Source organism: Lithobates pipiens, unplaced genomic scaffold (genome assembly GCF_037356315.1).
Source record: "Lithobates pipiens isolate NorthernLeopardFrog02 unplaced genomic scaffold, aLitPip1_a1.2 Scaffold_16, whole genome shotgun sequence".
NCBI classification, from domain to species: Eukaryota; Metazoa; Chordata; class Amphibia; order Anura; family Ranidae; genus Lithobates; species Lithobates pipiens.
The window spans coordinates 558,347,169-558,369,835 of NW_027507748.1; the positions used below are offsets into that span (position 1 = coordinate 558,347,169).

The following is a 22,667-nucleotide window of genomic DNA, read 5'->3' on the forward strand; positions in this document are numbered from 1 at the left end:
GCAAAAGGTTGAAAAGTTTAAGGGGGCCGAATACTTTCGCAAGACACTGTATATGATTATTGTGATTTTTTTTTTTTACCAAAAATATGTAGAAAATTACATATCAGCCTAAACTGAGGAAAAAAATATATATATTTTTTTAAATTCGGGGATATTTATTATAGCAAAAAGTAAAAAATATTGTGTTTTTTTTTTCTAAATGTATGCTCTTTTTTTGTTTATAGCGCAAAAAATAAAAACCGCAGAGGTGATCAAATACCATCAAAAGAAAGCTCTATATGTGGGGAAAAAAAGTACAGTTTTTTTAGAGCTGGTGATCGGCTCTCTTGTAAATGTGATTCCTAGTGGCTGGATTTTCTTTTTACAAGCAGAGACAATATATTGGCTTTGCTCGGCTCTCGGCTATGGTAACCTGAAAGTGTTGACCTGACATCACTTCTGATTTACCTGGATGTCAACGGCACCATTTCGAAAAATCAAAACCATTTGAAAAACACCAATCTTCGCATGCTACCACATTATGACAGACCTACCTGGACACGGATCCCTCCAGCGCGGAGCAGTCCTGTCACTGTTCCCTGTGCTCCTATCTCCACCACGTCTTCCATCCGGGTTTATGGACTCCAGCTGTATGAATGGCACACAGCTCTGAAGGTATGGCATGGGTATGCCATCTCTTCAGCGTGAATGCGATGGTGACGTCATGGCTGCATGATGTGTGAATATCTCCTAAACAGTGCAAGTTTAGGAGATATTTACTATACATACAGATAAGCCTTATTATAGACTTACCTGTAGACACAAGTTAAAAGTGAACTTTACTTCCACTTTAATGAAAATGGCCACCATGATAAGAACACTAAGGATAAAAATGAAGAGGTAATCAGTAAAACAAAAGCCTGCATGTAACTCTAAAAATGTCTTTTTTTTTTTTTTTTTTTTTGCTATTTCACGATAGTTATAATGATGCCTTTATTTTATTTCGGATGTCCTGAATGGAGGTTCTCTTTAATAAATTTTGTACCTGCAGTAAACAAATCTGGCATTAGAACAATAGGACTACAAATTTGTATAATCGTGTAGTTATGCAGTAAAATCATGTATTGGGCTTTATGTGCATGAAGTTTGGGCTTTATATTTTGATATATATCTTTTCTGATCTTGTTTCAAGATTAATGGCTTTTTAAATGAAAGCTGACACAAAATCGTATTGTAATCTTAGCCGTGCTTTACCATCTCCAGTCTCTCCAGCACTCGATGGGTCAATCTCCTGCATCCTTGGCTCTCTAATAGGAGTTTTGTTTCTCTATTTCTCAGAATAATGGCTTTTGTTGCTGTCTCTAGGTCTACTTTGCCTGTGTTTATCCCAGGGGACAGAGAGCTTTGCCCTCAATCGGATACTATACACAAGCACTTGACCTTAAGTAAGCTAGAGTCCCCTGCCAGGCTGTGTCGTGCTGCTGATTGCCTCATTTAAAATGGACCAATTGCACACGGAATACCACTCGCAAACGCACCCTGGAAATAATAACAACAAATGGGGAGGGTAGAATTTGATTTAGGGCAGGTGGAGTACCTAGCTAAGTAATCATCTGGAAGTCTAAGCTTGGCTGCCATTCTTTTCCCAGCTCTGGTTTGTTCTGTTTCATAAGATGTCTTACTTTATACCATTTATTTTTTTTTTACTTCTTTTCACTTGAACTATTTTATAAATTCAGTCACTATAATTTCACATGTCTTATTTAATATGTTAATTTTAAAAGTAATTTTCAATATTTTTATATATGAAGCTTTCATGAGAAGGTCCTGGTTCAGGTACTTCTAGTGCTTTTCAAATGAGCAGAGTAGACACTGGCCTAATGGGCCAAATGCCATTTAAGGGCCCCGTGATAATGGATCAAAATAACATTGATTTGATCTTGAAAGAAAATGACAGTGAAGCTTTCTTAAATTGTTTACAAAAGATAGAAAGAAAAAGAAACTCAAAGAAATGAAAACTTTACCTTAAAGGGCTCTATGCAGAAAATATTGAGAACATAAAGTGAAACTTCACCCAAAAGGGGAAGTTCCGCTTATTTGCATCCCACCCCCTCCTCATTTACATGGGGGGCAGATTCCTGGTTTTGATGGCTACCTACTCCCACTTACAGTCGGATCGCCTTGGCTTTGGGGCATCCACAGGGTTTTATCCTGCACTGGGCACTTCCTGTTATACATTGACAATGTTTTTTTTCTCCTGTATTCCAGTTGTGTACCTTCGCTGTCACATTGTTAATACGGATGAGGTTTGGGTTTGCTGCTACCAAGGATTTGAGCTGAACCATGTGGTATCAAGATTTGTGGTTCCGGTGAGTTTCTTTGCAGATTTGCCTGGGAAAAATTTTCAAAACCATAATGCACTGCATGGTCTTTGCCCATGGCTAGCAGGTTTACAAGGGCCAATGAGACCTCATGTACACAGACGCATGAGGCCATACAGTGTACATTGCAGGTATATTGCTGCACCTGGGAAATACAGCTGCAACATACAGTTGCCCATCGTAATTAATGGCAGTAGGTGGGTATACAGCATGTTGTCCTTAACACATGCATGGGCACAAATTGCTGGACGCAGCTGGATTTACACCTGTGCATATATATTGAAAATTAATAGATATCTAAAACTATTTTATAGTCTTAGATTTTCAGAAGGGAAAAACTACATGATCTTCTTGCTCAGACCCTATGACCACTTCTTTAGTGCTCTTCACCCTTAGCAGGTACTTTTCAAGTAAGCTTTGAATGTGTGGGTGCTAAAATTATTCAGAGAATGTAGGCGGCAGGCCACAGTCTGCAGATTAACAAGATGTACAAACAGGCTGACATCAAACTAAAGATGCCCATACAATGTCAAACAGTTAAACATCGGTTGATCTAGGTGAAATAGATAATTGAATCAACCAGACATAGATGGTGCCAAAAATGTAGTGTTTACGGAGTTTATAGCAGAAGATGCAAAAACTATGCTTTAGAATAGAAGGGCAAATGGGAATCTGATTTGGGGTTCATAGAAATAGCTGGGGCAAGTGAAGTTGAGTCAAGGTCAGACAGGCAAGTTGTGCAACAAACACACAGTAGAGAGATGCATGAGTCAAACAAATGATAAAATGAGAACTGGACCTTTGGGTCTGGTCAGTGGTGGCCCGTCCATTAGGGGTGTCGCCCTCTGTATCCACGGCCACCACATCCTAATTAATGCTCTATGATCCACATGAAGCTACCCCCTAATTTATGTGTCCGGTCCCTTTCAAGATGCCAGGTGCATGAATTACAGCAGCGGGGGTGCCAGAGGCTCTAATAGGCTTCAAAATAGGTTTGGTTCGGGTCGCGGAGCATCGCACTATGAGCCCACCCAGGTGTTACAACAGCAAATTAATATAACACTGATCTTCCTCCTAGCCAAGATGGAAGCAGGTCTCACCTGATTGGCTGAAAGGACAGGCGATCCTTTTGGACAATAGTCTTAAATGAGCAAATGACCTTCACGCAGCACTCAGAGATCCTATTGGACATTTAGGAGGAGGGGAGGAGTAGAAGACACAGGAGCCGATGCCCATCATAGCCTGATGTCCGCCACTGCCCAATGTGCCCGCTGATGCCCCGATCCCCGCTGCTGCCCGATGTGCCCACTGTTGCTCAATCTCCGCCGTTGCCCGATGTGCCTGCCATTGTCCAATCTTCGACGCTGCCTGATGTGCCCGCCGCCTAGATGGGGTAAGTCCCAGTGGATCGGCAGACAGCGAAGGGCGGGGTTGTGGTTGTTTGCAACCCCCCCCCCCCCCACAAACAAAAAACAAAAAAAACACCGGCTGACACTGGGTCTGGTGCTTTTAGTGGTAGCACCAGGAGGGTGCTTGCTAAAGTACCCCCAAAATTTCTTCTAGCACCCCAATCAGAAGCAGCCATAGTCAGAGTTTGCATTAAAGTTTTCCTAGAGTCCATCCTAGACAAAATGCAATGGGCTCCATTCACAAAAGCATCTCACATGTGAGATTTAGGTGTCCAGACACACTTCCCCTATATATTGCATGCGATCCTGAAATTGTCAATTCACTATACCGTTTTGTGATATTTACCGCAAAATGTTTAAAACTGTCAGTAAATACCGCATGAAAAGGGATTAAAGTCAATTCACAGAAGGAAATAAATAATTAAATGCATGTGGTAATTAAGTAGTGGTTCAGGTATGAGATATTTAAGGAATGTAAATAAATAATAACCAATTTTGAGTAGTCTCTGCCTTTTTGGATCTGTCCTCTCAGCAGTAATGCATAGAAACCTAAATATGAAAATTATTGGGGTTGATTTACTTAACCACTTGAGATCTGCGCTATAGCCAAATGACGGCTACAGCGCGGATATCCTTTTCCGGGACTACGTCTATTGACGTCGTCCCGTGCACGAGCGGCCTGCGCGCCCCCTGAGGGGGGCGTGCTCTGTGATCGGTGAGTCCATGAGACTCGCCTGATCACCGATCCGTGCAAGGGGTCGATCCCGACCCCTTATCACCCCTTATCACGTGATCAGCTGTCAGCGCGAGGAGAAAAAAAAAAGCTGATCACCGGCGGCCGTGATCGGGACATCAGTCCCGATCACGGCCAGCCCTGCTAGTGCCCACCTGCCCCCTGCCAGTGCCCACCTGCCCCCTGCAGTGCCACATGTATTAAAAGTAAGTGCCCCCCGTCAGTGCCACCCAGCAGTGCCACCCAGCAGTGCCCACAATCTGCCTCAAAGGTGCTTCACCCCAATGCCACATATCCGTGCCCATCAGTGTCATCTACCAGTGCCCAGCAGTGCCGCCCATCAGTGCCCAGCAGTGCCACCTATCAGTGCCCATCAGTCCCATCTATCAGTGGTACCCATCCGTGCCACCCATCCGTACCACCCATCCGTGCCATCTTATCTGTGCCCATCTTTGCCCATCAGTGCCACCTTATCTGTGCCCATCGGTGCCGCCTTATCTGTGCCTATTAGTGCCGCCTTAACTATGCCTATCAGTGCCCACCAGTGCAGCCTATCAGTGCCCACCAATGCAGCCTATCAGTGCCCACCAATGCAGCCCATCAGTGCCCACCAGTGCAGCCTATCAGTGCCGCCTAATCAGCGCACTTCAATGAAGGAGAAAAATGACCCGTTTGCAAAATTTTATAACAAACTATTAAACATGATTTTTTATTTTTTTTTGCATGTTTTTTTGTTTGTTTAGCAAAAAATAAAACTCCGAGCTGTAATTAAATACCACCAAAAGAAAGCTCTATTTGTGGGAAAAAAATGATAAAAATTTCATTTGGGTACAGTGTTGTATGCCCGCGCAATTGTCATTCAAAGTGCATCAGCGCTGAAAGCTGAAAATTGGTCTGGGACTGAGGGGGGTTTAAGTGCCCAGTAAGCAAGTGGTTAAAGTATAACTAAAGGAGAACCATTTTTAAGTTTTGGATAGTGTGGACTTAATGTTGTATGTGCCCCCATCAGGGAGATTCGCCCTATACTTGTCCTGTTTACCATTATCATTGAAAGTAAAAGAAAATCCCTAATTTTGAGCTGTCCCCAGAAAAGTATAAAATCTTCCAATGGGACACAGACTATCAGGGGTTATAATCCTCCCTTACTCTATCCAAAATGTAAAAAAAAAAGTTGTGCCTACTTTAAGGCAAATAGACTGTGCAAGTTTACAGGTTGCTCCAGAGCTTAGTAAATGAGTTAAAGGTTTACTTTACAGAGAATACACAATCACATGCAAGGAAAATAAATAAATGTTTTTTTTTTGCACATGATGATGGAAGTCAGCTGAGCTACCCCTCATTTACTAAGCTCTAGAGCAACTGCACTTGCAAAGTTCTCAGTCTATAGTACTAATAGTGAAATATATATATATATTTGCTTCAGTCATTTTTCCAGGTTTTTCTGAGACTTTATATATATATATATATATATATATATCATTTGCTGCAAACCGAAGGTTTGACCGATGGATATCAGAGTGACACTTACAAGAACATCAGAGAATGACAATGGCTATTCTCTAACAAGAAAACACACACCTGTCCAAAGATATAGCAACGGCTTTGTCAACTATCACACATAAACAACTTTAAAGCAGGGTTCCTTAACCAGGGTTCCTCCACAGGGGAAAATAGTTATATTTGGAATTTTTATCTATTTAGTTATTTTTTTACCAGTAATGGCGGTGATCAGCGACTTATAGCGGGACTGCCATATTGCAGAGGACAAATCACACTCCTGACACCTTTGACACTTTTTGGGAACCAGTGCCACCAATACAATGATCAGTGCTAAAAAAATATGCACTGTCACTATACTAATGACATTGGCAGGGAAGGGGTTAACATTGGGGGGGATCAAAGGGTTAAATGTGTTACTAGGGAGTGCTTTCTAACTGTGTGGGGGATGCTTGTGCTGTGGGAAGGCAGAGATCTGTGTTTCTGCTGAGCAGAAACACAAGATCACTGCCTTCTCTTATCACAGAACAGCGATCTGCCTTGTTTACAGATTTTCCTTGTTTGCAGATTACCATCTGGCCTGTGCCTCATAAGAACGGTGTGTCCTGGCAGACATCACTGATTGGCTCCTGCTGTGTCCAATCACAGTGGGAGCTGGTCACTGGTGGCATGTGCGTGCCCCAGACCCGCCAATGCAGAATCACGTACAGAGTGTAGAGGAGCCACTGCCCTGAAGTAAATGTATGTGGGGCGGTTGGCAAAAGGATAAAAATACATTTACAGCCCCTTTATTACGTACACCTTGATAGTACCTGGTTGGAACCCCTTTTGCCTTCAGAACTGCCTTCATTCTTCGTGGCATAGATTCAACAAGGTGTTGGAAACATTTCTTAGAGATTTTGATCCATATTGACAACAGATCTGTCGGCTGCACATCCATGATGCGAATCTCCCGTTCCGCCACATCCCAAAGGGGCTCTATTGGATTGAGATCTGGTGACTGTGGAGGCCATTGGAGTACATTAAACTCATTGTCATGTTCAAGAAATCAGTGATGAGATGATTTGGGCTTTGTGAGATGATGCATTATTCTGCTGCAAGTAGCCATCAGAAGATGGGTACACTGTAGTCATAAAGGGATGGACATGGTCAGCAAGAATACTCAGGTAGGCCGTGACATTTAAATGATGCTCAATTGGTACTAAGGGGCCCAAAGTGGGCCAAGAAAATACCCCCCACACCATTACACCACCAGCCTGAACCGTTGATACAAGGTTGGATAGATCCATGCTTTCATGTTGTTTACACCAAATTCTGACCCTACCATCTGAATGTCTCAGCTGAAATCGAGACTCATCGGACCAGGCAATGTTTTTCCAATCTTCTATAGTCCAATTTTGGTGAGCCTGTGCGAATTGTAGCCTCAGTTCCCTGTTCCAGTGGAGTAGACTTCTGTGGGGAACACTGTGTTCCTATTTTATAAGACATCTGAGAGATTTATTAAAGAATAAATGCATGAAAATAGGAGTTTTGCTTCAAGCCTGTAAGGGCTTTTGATGGTGTTCATGTTAACCTACTGGAAATGATAAAATTGGATAATTCAGTTTGTTGCAGGCTGGTCGGTGAGTTGAGCTGGGAATTTTCTCACCTTTCCATGTGCTCCTTGCTGCAAAGGCCAGTTATATGTGAGGACAGGGGCCATTTGTTTGTACTGTTGGAATACTGGTGAGGGGAGGCACTGGAAACCTTTGCTGTCAAAGTGCTATATGTTGGGTGTTCAGTGTGCCCCTGTGCCTTTTATGAGGGGTGGGCTCCCTCCAGACTCAACTGCCCTCTGCCTATTCATTATAATGCATGTGCTTCTATTATGGAGGCTCTCAAAATTTAGAGTCAGGACTATAGATAATCCTGGGGTGTCGTGAAGTGGCTCTGCAGCTTATGCGTGTATTTGCAAATGTGTGCAAACTAAAAGTGGTTTAAAGCCTTAAGATTTTTCACCTTAGTGCATTTTATGTATTAAGGTGAAAAACTTTCTGTGCTGCAGCGCCCCCAACCCTCCCTTTTTCTTACCTGGGCCTGATCTGATCCAGCGATGTGCACGAGCGCTGCTCCAGCCATTGGCTCCCGCTGCTGTCAATCAAAAGCTGTGACACGGGATCAGGGGGGTGGGGCTAGTCCCGTTGTCTGTGTCAATGGATACAGCAGATGTACTCGGGAGCGAACTCGCATGGGTGCCCCCCCCCATGGAAAGTGGCTTTCCCTGAGGGCACCGATGAAGAGGAGGGGCCTGGATCGACGACGGGGAGCCCAGAAGAAGAGATTCAGGGCAGCTCTGTGCAAAACCATTGCACAGAGCAGGTAAGTATGGGCATGTTTGTTATTAAGGCTGGATTCACACTGCTGCGGGGGGAGATCCGGATGTGATTCGCACCGCACTGCAGTGCAAATCACATCCGATCTCCGTAGCGATGCGAGTTCAGCCATACAGATAGTATGGCTGAATTCGCATCGCTCCCGCAGCAAACTCGCACGGGACCCTTTTTTTGGTCCGCAGCAGAATCGGATCGCATGGGTGCTCACACCATGCGATCCGATTCCTGTGCGAGTGTGCAGATCGCACTGCGATATGCGGACGGATCTGGGGGTGTCATTAACATTTCATTGACACTCCCAGTCGTTCGCATAGGGCAGTGTGAACTGCCGGCGGGAGGCATGCGATGCGGGAAAACGCAGCGGATTCGCAGCGTTCCCGCATCGCTGTGGTGTGAACCCGGCCTTAGAAAAAACAAAAACACACGTTTACAACCACTTAAACTCCTGTTTTTAATGCATACTGATAGACAGGATAATTTGGTTGGTTGCAGGCTGGTTGGTAAGTCGAGCTGGGAATTTTCTTTGGTTTTGTTTGAAATGATAAAATATTGCTTGCATTTGTGAGACTCATTTTCCAACAGTTTATAACTGTGCTAGGCAATGTTTACAGACACGGCATAAAACAGTTTTTGTATTTCCCACGGGTTAACAAGCAAAATGTGAGCATTCTTGATCGAGCACAATGGAAACTTTAAGCCACTGTACAGGCATAATGGAACTAAACAGACTATTCTGCTGCTATGGCTTAGCATATCAGCGCATCCAGAAAAGTAAAAATGTACCTGTACATTGTATTTTGAAAGTGTTTCAGAGCTACTGTAGTATTTGCACTCTTCTATCTTTGTTGACTTTTACTATATCAGTACTGGGAGGTTAGGTTGTACTAGGAAACTAAGTTAAAATGTGTTCTTTCCTTTCAGCATTGCAGAATATGTCTCTAAGTGGCACCCTGAAGATGCAATAGCATTAGGTTAAGGATTTATGAGCTACAATTTAAAGTGTAAGTCCAGCCAAAACTTTATTTTTTAGTTTTGAATTGAAAAGGGGAGGGATAGACCCTCTGTCAGGTTTTTGTTGTTGTCTGTGTCCCCACTGAGATAGAAAGTGAGGAACATCTAAACATTTTGAGCTGTCACAGTAACAGGTGGCGATTGTAAAGCTTCCAATGGGTAAAACTCTTCTGGTGACAACTGTCTAAGCCCTTGTACACACGGTCGGAGATTCCGACAACCAAATCCGTCTGATTTTGTCCGACGGATCTTGTCCGAAACTGTTGCATACACACGGTCGGACAAAGTTGTCAGAAAATCCGACGTGATTACGTTATTTTGTTACGACGGGACTACGTTCACGCTAGTAGCCAATAGCTATGGTGTAGGAATTTGATCTGGGCATGCGTGGCACTTTGTCCGATCGGAATTCTCTACACATGATCGGAGTATGTCCGATCGGAGCATTTTGTCAGAAAATTTTACCAACAAGTTGGAAAACTTGGTCCGTCGGATACTCCGACGGAAACAGTCCGATGTAGACCACACACAGTTGGAATATCCGACAAAACGGTCCGATTCGGACACATTCCGTCGGAATCTCCGACCGTGTTTACAAGGGCTTAGAGGGGATATCCCATTGTTTTGGTGAGATATCTTCTTACTTAAATAAAGAGAAACCATTGTTTTAGGGATCTAATTATACAAAATGAGTGTGAACAGCATTTTCCTAGCTGTGATAATTTCTGACTGTATTACGATTAATACAGTTATTTCCTATGATCAACAGTTTCATATAGTGGCCAGAAAGCGGTATTTTTTCTGAAATGCCGCAATCAGAAAAAATATCATAATATGGCCACTAGATGGAGCTGGCCCTTATAGGAAATCACCCGTAAATTATGGTCAGAATTCATCACAGCTAGGCACATGTTTGTTACATTTGTCCAATAATTTTTTTTATACAGTAAATAGACACCTTAACCACTTAAGCCCCGGACCATTTTGCAGCTAAAGGACCAAGCCCCTTTTTGCGATTCGGCACTGCGTCACTTTAACTGACAATTGCGCGGTCGTGCGACGTGGCTCTCAAACAAAATTGGAGTAATTTTTTCCCACAAATAGAGCTTTCTTTTGGTGGTATTTGATCACCTCTGCGGTGTTTTTATTTTTTGCGCTATAAACACAAATAGAGCGACAATTTTGAAAAAAATGCAATATTTTTTACTTTTTGCTATAATAAATATTCCCAAAAAATATATAAAAAATTTTTTTTTCCTCAGTTTAGGCCGATACGTATTCTTCTACATATTTTTGGTAAAAAGAATCGCAATAAGGGTTTATTGATTGGTTTGCGCAAAAGTTATAGCGTCTACAAAATAGGGGATAGTTTTATGGCATTTTTATTAATAATTTTTTTGTTACTGGTAATGGCGGCGATCAGTGATTTTTATTGTGACTGCGACATTATGGTGGACACGTCGGACAATTTAGACACATTTTTGGGACCATTGGCATTAATACAGCAATCAGTATGATTAAAAATGCACTGATTACTGTAAAAATGTCACTGGCTGTGAAGGGGTTAACCACTAGGGGGCAGTGTAGGGGTTAAGTGTGTGTGTGTGGGATTTTTTTTACTGTAGGGGGCGTGGCTTGGTGTGTGACGTCACTGATCGTCTTTCCCTATAACAGGGAACAGACGATCAGTGACAGCCTCACTAGGAAGAACGAGGAGAGGTTTGTTTACACTTACCTCTCCTCGTTCTTCAGCTCAGTGACCCGATCACGGGACACCGGCGGTGATCGGGTCCGTGGGTCCCACGGCCATAGTCACGGAGCTCAGGACCGGGTCGCGAGTGTCCCACAACTGGGCACTTAAAGGGCAACGTACCTGTACGTGCTTGTGCTCAGCCGTGCTATTCTGCCAACGTATATCGGAGTGAGGCGGTCCTTAAGCGGTTAAAGCAGGGGTCAGCAACCTTTTTTCCACTTAAGGGATGGATTCAATGTATGTGAATGCATTTAGGGCACCATTCACCTGCTAATAAATTAAGATAATAATCTGGACCCCTTTACATTACACAGCCCATGTTATGCTTTAAATTTGCGTACACTCATGGAATAGCGACCAACTATTGTACTTAAAAATCTCCGTAGGCGACGCCTTAAAAATGTCTACAAGTTACCAGTTTAGAGTTACAGAGGAGGTCTAGTGCTAGAATTATTGCTCTTGCACGAACGATCAGGGCAATACCTCACATGTGGTTTGAACACTGTTTACATTTGCATTCGCGACTTACATATGCGTTCGGTTCTGTGAGTATGAAGGGATGGGGTGCTTTAATTTTTATTTATTTTTTTAATTCTTTTTTGCACTTCCCTTTAAAAAAATAATTCTGATCACTTTTATTGCTGTCAGAAGGAATGTAAACATCCCTTCTGACAGTAATATACAGACAGGTCATGACATCGCTTCCGGGTTACAAGATCCGAGACCCGGTCGAAGCCAATTCTGGCTTCGTTTGGCTCTACGGCCAGTCGCCAGACGTGACGGCTGGTCACTCGGGCCTCCCAGTGGGATGGGAGAGCCTGGGCGAGCCGCGGAAGGCAGGGGCCGGAGGGGGGGGGAACGTCCCCTCCCGCTACTTGGGGAAACAGCCAAGCAGCTTCTTAGCCGCATTGGGTGTTATCATAAGAAAGCTGACTGGGGTTAAAATGTCTTCGGGCCGGGTGCACATGAATTCATTAAGTGCACTGACAGGCCGGACATTTCGCGGGCTGTAGGTTGCCGACCCATGCCTTAAAGTGTAGTATAGCCAAAACTTTTTTGTTTGTATAGAGAAGAAATGGATAAAAGCTTTGTTAGGTTTTATCTTTACCTTCTGTGTCCCCCTTGAAAAGATTTGCTTTACTTCCTGTCCTGGAAATGCAGCAGAAAATGAGAGGAAATACCTGAAAAATTATGAAAATTTCCTCTCACCACTTGTTCTTAGTGGAGGGAGCGGGAAACTTAGTTGTTTTTAAATTGGAGGGAGCAGGTACCTCAGCAATCCCAGCAGAAGTTCTCCTCTCCCCCTCCCTCACTGCAGTCCTCTGGGACACGTCACTGATCCCAGAAGACTGCCGGACCATTAAGCAGACGAAGTGTGACTCGCACCTGGCTGTAAAGCTGCAACCTATCACAGCCAGGTGCCCACAGTTGAAATGCCTGTGCCAGGGAGATGAGAGGGAGACAAGCAATGGTTCAGGTGATCCCATCGCTGGATCCTGGGACAGGTGAATGTGTGTTTACACTATTTGTAGCTGCTGACTTTTAAATTAATACAAAGATCCAGACTTTTAATAAACACAAAAACTACTGGAGCTCTGCTTTAAAAAAAAACACCAGGACACAGAGGGGGAGATTTAATAAAACTGGAGCACTCATAATCTGCTGCAGCTGTCCATGGTGGCCAATCAGCTTCTAACTTCAGCATGTTCCATTAAGGGTTGACAATAAAACCTGGAAGCTGATTGGTTTCTGTGCAGAACTGCATCAGAATTGTCAATCTCAAGCTTTAGTAAATCTCCACTATGCAGGCGGTTATTTCAGCAGGAACACAGATGACAAACACAACCCAACAGGGTTTCTGATTATTCCTTGATCTACCCAAAAGTTTTGGCCATACATAAACTTGAAACACAGGGAGGAACAAAATAGGCAATGTCAAACCTCTTTACATCTCTTACCTACTCTTCAGTACAGTGGATCGCAGTTTCAGAATCACCTATTTTCTAGTAATTGTACACATGTAGCGCCTGGGATGTTCTATGGCTAGATAAATATTTGATTCCCTTCTACAATAATACTGAACATATGTATAAAAAATTGTGACTGGTTATCATCCCTTTAGTTATTTTAATGTTTTTTTTAATACCAGGAGAAAGAAAAGATCATAAAATATGGATTAACTAAAGTGTTCATTCCCAAATATTAAACGTTTGTGCACACGAATATGCATTAATGCTAAAGCAGAACTGTACACCACATATTTACATTTTGGGTAAATTGGATGGGATTTGATCCTTGCTGGGTCTATAATTCTGTCCCTTTAGAAAGGAAATCTTCCCTACTTGCAGTCTTGCCTTTACAGCCACAGGACCAGATATGAAATTAATTCCTTGCATCCCTTCTAAATGATGTGTTCCACATATATTCCCATGGTAGAGGTGGGGATGTCATTCAGGTGGTGTCACTGCCTTCTTTGTTGATTGTTCAAATGAAGACTGCACAGAGAGGAACCAGGGAGCTAAGGATCGCTGCAATGATAATGAACCTATATAGGTTGTTATTCTGTGATAACTCTGAGGAACATTAATGAGTTTAATGGAAAAACTGTGTATAATCAGCTACCGGGGATGAATCTGGGGAGGAAGCGAGGTCCTGGGAAGTGTGCTCTGCTTCTGGACAGCCTCCAAATGAAAGACCTTTCACCCCATAGTGTTAAACATGAGAATTCCAAAGCACACCAGTACTAACATAAAGGTTTACTTTCATCTTCTAAAACATTTGCTGGGTATCTCCATCAACATTAACTTGCAGAACAAACAACATAGCATTGCTATACCAATACTTTGCAATGACAATAATAGATGCTAAATACATTTGAGGAAAAAAACAGCAAAACCAGCCTTACAAAACTGCCTTATAAATTCTTTATAAACTTGCAGATCTTTCTGCTCCAGATGTGACTAATAATGGAGTAGAATGTCAATCACTGGTTGACTTACATTTCTGTAAACTCGTACATAAAAAGAAGGAACAGGGACACGGCAGATAATGATATTGTAAAGCGCTGCGTAAATTGCTGGAGCTATATAAATCCTGAATAATAATAATAATAATAATAATGAACCATGTATGAATGAAGAAGGAATATTATCATTGCCAACACTAGACCCTGGGGCACGCAACCAGGTTCTCTCGCTGGTTAGCCAGATCTAGAAACCAGTAAGGTGAATTGACACCAATGCTCTATTAAGCTATCATTTTACCACCAGACACCGCTGACTATCAATGTAAAGAGGCACTTTTTTTACAGACCACCAACGAAAGATGGTATTTTACTGCAGCCACCAAAGAGGCACTTCTCAACTTACTGCCAATGTAAGGGGGCACTTCACTTACTGCCAATGTAAGGGGGCACTTTCCACTTACTGTCACTGTAAGAAGGCACTTTCCACTTACTGTCAATGTAAGGGGGCACTTCTCCACTTACTGCCATTGCAATGGGGCACTTCTCCAACTGATCATCAGTGTATAGGAAAACCTTACCACTAACCATCAATGTAAGGTGGCACTTTACTACTTACCTCAAACGTAAGGGTCAATTCTCCCACTGACCATCAATGTAAGGAAAACTTTACCTTTGGCCACCAATGTAAGGAGCACTTCACCCTGAATTCCAATACAGTTACACTTTACCAATGATCACCACTATAAGTCCACAATCAATGAAAAGGGGCGCTAAACTCACTACCAATAAAAGTTGGAACTTGTTTACTCACCACCAATATATGGGGTACTACACTAGCAACACAAAGGAAATTTGTTCACTAGCCACTAATATATATAGTCACATATAATGACTGGTTGAAAAAAGACCATCCAGTTCAGCCCACAGAGAAAACACACACACACACAATAAAGCAATAAAGCATTATCCAATGTGCATCAGTGGGGACAGAAATTCCTCCCTGAACCCTTAAGAGGCAATCAGTTATTTCCTGGATTAACTTACCAAATGCACGTATAAATATTAGTATTAATTCATATTTTGTGCATTTAGGAAAGAATCCAGGCCTTTTTTTAAAACAATCTACTGATCTGGCCAGAACCACCTCTTGTGGGAGCCTATTCCACATTTTCACAGCTCTTACTCTGAAGATGCCTTTCCATATTTGGAGGATACATCTCTTTTCCCCCAGACATAAAAAGTGACATAAAAAGTGCCCTTTGTCCTCTGTTGATGGCCTCAAAGTGAATAACTGTACACCAAGTTCACTATATGGACCACTTATGTACTTAGATTATACCCCCTTAATCTCCTCTACTCAAGAAAGAATCAATTTAGTTCCTCTAATCTTTCCTCATAGCTGAGCTTCTCCATGCCTCTTATCAGTTTGGTTGCCATTCTCTGCACTTTCTCCATTTCCCCGATATCCTTTTCATGAACTTGTGCCCAAAACTGTATGTAAGTATTTTGCTTGATTTGGAAAGTGCAGCTTGGCATTGAATGCTATTTTTAAGCTTATGATCTACCAGAACACCCACATCCTTCTCCACCATTGATTCCCCAAGGTTGCATAGCTCCCAACTGTCCCTGATTTTGAGGGATTGTCCCACTTTCCTCCTCATTTGTCCCTCATTTTGGTCTAATCTATATAGTTGTATATAAAATGCATTTTTTATCTATCAAAAAATGTTTTACACTGCTAAAGCTTTCACCCAATTTGCAAATTGCTGCATTTGTAAATTTTCCAAAAGCCAATATAAAGGAATAGTAGTGGTAAAAAAGGCACTTGAGAGTTTAATCAATAATTTTTTTTCTACAATTCTCCTTTAAAATCACTAACTTTTACCTATAAGCAAGCCTTTAATAAGTCTTACCTATAGGTAGTGTATGTATCTCCTAAACGGGCACTGTTTAGAAGATACTTACTGTAAATGCAGCCAGTGTTCTTACTGGCGCATGCGCTCTGAAGGAATGGCCACCTATGCCATTCCTTCAGAGCCCTGTGCCGTAAACGGCAGCTCCCATGTGCATGTGCCGAAGTGACGTCATCACAGCTCTGGCCAGTCACAGAGCCGAAGTCCACAAACCTGAAAGCAAGACGAGTGAAGATGGGAGCATCTGCCGCTCAGACATCTCGATGCTGGAAGAGCTTAGTTTTAAGGTAAATTTAACCACTTCAATATCAGACACTTTCGCCCCTTCCCACCCAGGGCAATTTTGAGCTTTCAGCGCTGTCGCATTTTGAATGACAATTGCGCGGCCATGCTACACTGTACTCAAAGAAATTTTTTATAATTTTGTTCCCACAAATAGAGCTTTCTTTTGGTCATATTTGATCACCTCTGTGGTTTTTATTTTTTGCTAAACAAACGAAAAAAGAATTAAAAAAATGTTTTTCTTCATTTCAGTTATAAAATGTGACAGGTGGCACTGATTTGCAGATAGGCGGTACTGATTGGCACTGACAGGTGATGGGCAGCACCAATACTGACAGGTTTTACTTCTGCAACTGAGATGGGCACTGACTGGCGCTGTGGTGGGCACTGATTATCACTGTTATGGGCACTGATTGGCACTTTGGGTCCTGTGTGGCACATATGAGGGGGCTGTGCTGATAATCAATGTGCTGATTATCAGCACAGACCCCCCCCCCCCTCACAGGGAGAGCCTCCGATCGTCTCTCCCTGTCAGCGTGAACCAAGAAATGCTGTTTACCGACACTTCCTGGTTCACGTGATGATCAGCTGTGATTGGTCACAGCTGATCACATGGTAAGAAGCCTCTGACAGAGGCTTCTTATCATGATCCGAGATGCAGGGTGTCAGACTAACATGCATGCTGGTATGTTAACATGCTGGACATCACATGACACCTAGTCAGGATAACAGAACCACTTCCTGGCTGTCATTCTGCATACGGAGGGTGGGAAGTGGTTAACGTAACGTGCTAGGATGCAATGCACATTGGGAGGTACACAGTTGTACTCCCCCTAGTATGCATAATGCATATTTTTAGCCCCCCAAGTACATAACTTTATATTTATCAACATTAAATCTCATTTGCTACACAGCTGCCCAATTAAACAGTGACAACTAATATACTTTAAGTAGGAACTTAGGTATAATGTAAGGGAGACAATTCCCATTGACCACTTATGTAAAAGTTATTTCTCCAATAATCACCTGTAAGAAGACATTACTCTAACTTTTCAGCACAGTGCATTCCCTAGGCATACCTTTGACCACTGACCTCCCTAAGCCCTGCTGTATGTAACCCGTACTGCTTTATTTTGTAAGTTGTGCTGTACATTACATATTTCCAGGCTTGTGCACTATATAAGCTGGGATGTAAAATATACTATATATATATATATATATATATATATATATATATATATTCTAAGACTAAAGTAATTGTTTTCTCAGTTGGTTACTATAAGTGGTCCATAACTATTTTACTGAAGTTCTTCTTTAAGGCAGACTAAAAAAAGTGTTAGTTCTTTGTTTATATTCTGTATGCAGAGAGAAGAATAGTATGTGTTATTATTCTGTATGCAGGAAGATAGAGAGTATCAATGTGTAAAAATGCTCTTTTGTCCTGAGGTTTATATTTGTCTGTGAGATTCTCACTTATGACAGCACAAGGACTGCGCAATATGTGTGCAAAATATACACAAGTAGGCTATTTAACTTTAAGTCACTCCCACCATCCAAAGGGGTTGATATACTAAAGCTGGAGAGTTCAAAATCTGGTGCAGCTGTGCATGGTAGCCAATCAGCTTTTAACTTAAGCTTGTTCAGTTAGGCCCCTTTCACACTGAGGCGCTTCTAAACTGCCAATAAAACATTTAAACTCTTTTGAAGAGCTTTTCAGACATTTATGAAGAGCGTTCCATTCATTTCAATAGAGAGGGGCATTTTTTCACCTCACTGCCAGCCCACTGCCCTAGTGTGAAAGCATTCATTGATCTTAATGGAAATAGGTTTACGTGAGCTTTTCAGATGCTTTTTTTTTAGCGTGAAAAAGCCTGAAAAGTGCCTCAGTGTGAAAGGCGTCTTAAAGCAAGTACCTGTTTTTGACAGGTACCCAGTCCCCACTTACAGTAGACCAGGCCATGACAAAGTAGGTCACATATCTGGGCCCCTTCTCCTCCTCACTCCCCCTCTGCCAGGCCAGTGAGAGAGTGCAGTGCGCATGCGCAGTAGGGACACAGCCATGATGTCGCAAGGCTACCGGCAATGGCGGCAGCAGCACCCGACAGCCTATGTAAACATCAGCTGCGGTGCCGACATTGCTGGACTCCAGGACAAGTAAGTGTTCTAATGTTAAGCTATGTGTAGCTGCTGACTTTTAATTTTTAAAGAGGCGGGTGGAACTCTGCTTTAAGCTTTGACAACAAAACCTGGAAGCTGATTGGTTTCTATGCAGAGCTGCACGGTAAATCAACGTGCGTGCTGTGGCCATGTACACTAACTATTACAGCTTTCTCAATCCTTACAATGCCCCGTATATTGTGTTGGAATCACAAGGCTAGAAATACTATATAGGGGTTCTTTTTTTCTCTCTAATGTTACTCTCACCAGTACATGGACTGTCAAAATGTTAAAAAAAAATTTAGCCCTTGTACACACGGTCGGAGATTCAGACGGAATGTGTCCTATCAGACCGGTTTTTCGGATAATCCGACTGTGTGTGGTATGCATTGGACTGATTCCTTCAGAATATCCGTCGGACCCAATTTTCCAACTTGTTGGAAATATTTTCCCACCAACTGGTTCGATCGGACATACTCTGATCATGTGTAGAGAATTTTGATCGGACAAAGTGCCACGCATGCTCAGATCAAATTCCTACATCAAAGCTATTGGCTACTAGCCTGAATGTAGTCCCATCGTAAAAAAAGAAATTACGTCATCACGTTCTGAAAGATCGGATTTTTCGACAACTTAGTCCGACCGTGTGTATGCAACAGTTTCGGACAAGATCCGACGGACAAAATCCGACTGAGAAAATCAGACGGATTTGGTTGTCGAAATCTCCGACCGTATGTACAGGGGTTTAGACTTGTAGAGAATTAGATTGTATAATGACTCCTTTTTAATGAGCTGTACTATTTTAACACCCCATGGCTGTTCATCACATATAATAAATATTTCCGCTTGTACTACACATGGAATAAAACATTGTTGTATTATTATTTGCTGTGATTTATCATATTTTGTGAGCAAACGTATTAACAGCTAATTTACATGTCATCTTTTATTATCCTATCCACACTGTTCAAATATTTGCTTGGAATTAATATTATTTTGTACTCTGCCAATTTAGCTTTTATCTCTCAATATAGACAAAGAAGGAACCCAGTGTTATAAAAACCTTGTGTTTTTAATATCTTAGCTACTAAAAGGTATCACTTTGACAATAATTCTCTGCCTCTGCATACATTTTAAAATTTCAAGGTTTAAAAAAATAATCTCACACTACAACTGATTTGCATAACTATTTGCAGTAACCAGGGAGGAAGCTCTGACAACATGCAGATATTGAAACTTAAATCAGTTTAAAAACATTTTTTTACCCTCTGCAAAGGTAATATGAAATTAAAGTAAATGCAGTTTCTACACGTTATCCATCTTGCATACAAAACTTTGGTGTTGTTTCAGATACAAGTTATTTACTATAGAATGAACCTGCTATGTGAGAAATACAAGAGATGTTGCTGTCTATATGTAAAAGATATTAACACGAGTTTCACCCCATCTGTGATTTGGAACGAGTAGGCAGGATGACAATTTAGACTATTTAGCCTTCACTGGGTGCATACTTGTTCTGGATCTGTGACTCACTAGCCTCACTCTTTTAAAGTTATGCCAGCAATAGCAGCTCACAAACTTCTCTCATCACAAGGAACCTGTAATACTCCAGATGTGACTAATAATGGAGTAGGATGTCAATTACTGGTTTACTTATACTTCTGTAAACACATATATAAAAAGAAGGAACAGGGACATGGCAGCTAATGAGCCATGTATGGATGAGGAAGGAATATCATCATGGCCATCACTAGACCCTGGCACCTGGGGCACACAACCAGGTTCTCTTGCTGGGTTAGCCAGATCTAGAAATAAGTAAGATCAACTGACACCAATGATCTATTAAGCTACCATTTTGCCACCAGACACGGCTGACTATCAATGTAAAGAGGCACTTTTCTCACAGACCACCAACAAAAGATGGCACTTCTCTGCAGCTACCAATGTTAGAGTGCACTAACCTGATCACCAATGTAAAATGGCATTTCTACACTAATCGCCAATTTAAGGGGCCAAAAAAACTAGCCAACAATGTAACGGGGTATTTCTTTACTTACTGTCAATGTAAGGGGGCACTTCTCCACCTACTTCAAATGTAATGGGGCACTTCTCCAATTGATTATCAATGTAAAGGAAAACCTTACCACTAATCGTCAATGTAAGGTGGCTTCACTGCTTACCTTCAATTTAAGGGTGACTTCTCCCACTGACCATCAATGTAAGGATGAACTTCACTTTTGGCCACCAATGTAAGGAGCACTTCACCACTAACTTCCAATACACTAGTGGCACTTACCACTGACCACCAATGTAATTGGGCACTTCTCTAACTGATCATCAATGTAAAGGAAAACCTTACCACTAATCATCAATGTAAGGTGGCTTCACTAATTACCTTCAATTTAAGGGTGACTTCTCCCACTGACCATCAATGTAAGGATAAACTTCACTTTTGGCAACCAATGTAAGGAACACTTCACCACTAACTTCCAATACACTGGTGGCACTTAACCACTGACCACCAATGTAAAGTTACACTGATCACCAGGATAACTGGGCACCTCTCTGTTAACAATCAATGAAAAGGGGTGCGAAGCCCATTGCCAATAAACATTGGAACCTATTCACTCACAACCAGTTTAAAAAATGATCAGACGCTACAACCGATTTCCATAACTGTGTGCAGTAACTAGGAAAGGAGTTCTGACAACATGCAGATAATGAAACTTAAATCAGTTAAAGAAATGATTTTCACCCTCTGCAAGGGAAATATGAAATTACTAAGTAAATGCAGTCTCTACGCGTTATCCATCTTGCGTACAAAACTTTGAAGTTGCTTTCAGATATAAGTTATTTACTATAGAATTAACCTGTTAGATGATAAATGCAAGAGTTGTCTAATTGTAAAAGGAGTTAACATTCGTTTCACCCCTCCTGTGATTTGGAACAAGTAGGCAGGATGACAGTTTAGACTATTCAGCCTTCACTGGGTGCATACTTGTTCTGGGTCTGACTCACTAGCCTCACTCTTTTAAAGTTATGCCAGCAATAGCACCTCCTTCATGTCTCTCATCACAAGGTACTTTGAATACACTAAAAGTTTTCCTTCTAAAGAAGAGTGCTGTGATAAGAAGCAGCAGTCTGGGCATGGTTACATCTATTACAATTAGTTATTCCCACTTGTAAGAGTGACTGGAGCATCATCATTCAGATGAGGATTTACAGCTGAATATATGACTCATTTTATCCAGGACACTGCAAATAAAGTAACTGTGACAATTTTCTAACCTACTTTTTCTTTTTATATATCTTAAAAAGTTTACAGCAGATGTACATTATGTAGTGCCACTGACTACTAACTTTGCAGCTATTAGAAATATATATAAAAAAAATCTATAACAATAGTAAATGCAGGACTTACTCCAGGGTTCTTCTTCACCTGCTTTGAAAATGTTGAGAACCTCCACCACATTTTGTCTCAGTAGGATCTCTTCTTTGTGTCTCTGATTCCTGCCAGCAACAAGTCCTAGTCCAAGTCTTGTTAGACAGGGATATTTAAGGATGGGGTGAGAACACAGGGAGGTGGGTGTATATAGTATATTTGCTGCCTTCCTCTCTCTTGTCCCTCCTCCTACACCTCTTAACATAATTTTGTTAATACATTTGAAGGGAATGTAATTCAATTATTTGCCTACTATTTCATTCTTAGTGTAGTTCTGCTACCCATAGCCCCTGGTCTCCCTGTGTGTATTGATCTTTCTCTTCCTATTGCAAGAATCATTAATTACTTTGCTGTAATTTCTGCGGTCTACCATACGTGCATTCTGTAGTATCATAGACAGAGAACATCACTTGACCCCCTATTGCTCAGCTTTACTTTGATCAGTGCTCGATGAAGGAAGAGTTTTATAAAATGCCTGGATAGCTTAACCTGTTGGTCACCATATAATTCTGCTCACATACTTACAAAAGTACATATGACTCGTTTTTCAGAGCTTACTGCTGGGAAGATCAATATGAGAAAATCCAATATAATATTGGAACCATATGGATTGTGCAGCACCTTAGGCCCCTGTCACACTAGGGTGGGAGGTGCGTCAGCAGTAATGCGCTGCTATTTTTATCGCCGTTTTACAGTCGGATTTGCGGCGATATTCGGCCACTAGTGTTGCAGTTTTATCCCCGCTAGTGGCCGAGAAAGGGTTAAAAACCACG

At 41.8% G+C, this 22,667-nt stretch overlaps 1 long non-coding RNA gene across 2 annotated transcripts in view; it reads right to left on the reverse strand.

The window, feature by feature from the left end:
- LOC143983643 (uncharacterized) overlaps positions 1-21,994 on the reverse strand; it is a 51,694-nt gene extending 29,700 nt beyond the window's left edge. For both annotated transcript variants that reach the window (XR_013274627.1, XR_013274626.1), the window contains exon 1: positions 21,874-21,994. This is a non-coding gene — a long non-coding RNA (uncharacterized LOC143983643). The remainder of the gene's footprint in view (positions 1-21,873) is intronic.
- Positions 21,995-22,667: the final 673 nt, after the last annotated feature.